Source organism: Dromiciops gliroides, chromosome 1 (assembly GCF_019393635.1).
Source record: "Dromiciops gliroides isolate mDroGli1 chromosome 1, mDroGli1.pri, whole genome shotgun sequence".
NCBI lineage: Eukaryota > Metazoa > Chordata > Mammalia > Microbiotheria > Microbiotheriidae > Dromiciops > Dromiciops gliroides.
In genome coordinates this window covers 608,919,887-608,921,136 of record NC_057861.1, presented here as the reverse complement: position 1 = coordinate 608,921,136, position 1,250 = coordinate 608,919,887, and the positions used below count along the sequence as shown (strand labels likewise).

The window sequence follows — 1,250 nt, the reverse complement described above, 5'->3', positions numbered from 1 at the left end:
GTTCAGAGAAACCTGGAAGGACTTACATGAACTGGTGCTGACTGAAAGGAGCAGAACCAGGAAGACATTATACACAGTAACAGCAACATTGTGTGATGAACACTAGTGATAGACTTGACTCTTTAGCAATGCAGTGGTCCAAAACAATTTCAGAGAACTCCATGATACACTTCCTCTTCCCTCTTCTGGTGACAGATCTGACAGAAATTAAAAATGGTTCAGCATCTGACATATAGCCATAGGTTGTTCTACAATACAGCTTCTAATAAAACTCAGCTGTCATGAACCCCAGGTAACAGAATTGTTTACCTTTATACTAAGAAAGTTGGAAAAGCACCAAAATCACCCTGTGGTGTGTGCCCAGGAAGACTTCGAGGTGTTCATGCAGTGAGACCTAAAGTTCTTATGAGGCTATCAAAGACCAAAAAGCATGTCAGCAGGGCTTATGGTGGTTCCATGTGTGCTCAATGTGTCTGTGATAGGATCAAGCATGCTTTCCTGATTGAAGAGAATAAAATTGTTGTGAAGGTGTTGAAGTCATAGGCACAGAGTCAAAAGAGTAAATAAAAAGGATATGATTTTTTTGAATAATAAAGAAAATTAAAATGTGAAAAAAAGAACTTCATGATAGAAAATGTTCTCAATCCAGAAAAAAGAATTGGTTTATGAATCCAAATTGAATGATACTGTTTCTACTTTTGAGCTGTTTTTTTTTCTTTTTCCTTCTTTTTTGAGGGTTTTCCCTTGTGCTCTGACTCTTCTTTCACAATATGACTAATGCAGAAATATGTGTAATGTGATTGCATATATATAACATATATTAGATTGCTTTCTGTCTTGGGGAAAGGGAAGTGAAGGGAGGTTGGGAGAGGAATTTGGAACTAAAAATACTATGAAAACAAATGTTAAAAAAACACCCAATAAATATATCAAAAAAATACATGCAAATGTGCCAGATTCTTGGATATCCTTGGAATCAGAACTTAAGCCTAGGTCTTTCTGACCCCAAGGCCAGTTCATATATATATATATGATAATATATATAATATAATAACTTAAGTAGAATTGCCTTGTATAGAGAGGTCACATAATCTGTTTAAGTGAATTGAATTTAACTGAATATGACACCATTTTGATTTGGAAGAAGTATCCTACTAGGGGAGAAAAATTATTATTTGAAGTCTATTCCTCAGAAGAAATTCTAGAATGTGATGGTGTCTGACCACCTTGCACAATAAAGATTGAGTGGG

The 1,250-nt window shown here is 35.3% G+C and overlaps 1 pseudogene; it reads left to right on the top strand.

Annotated features, from left to right (window-relative positions):
* The first annotated feature begins 213 nt into the window (after nucleotides 1-213).
* On the top strand, nucleotides 214-567 carry LOC122736522 (annotated as a pseudogene).
* Nucleotides 568-1,250: the final 683 nt, after the last annotated feature.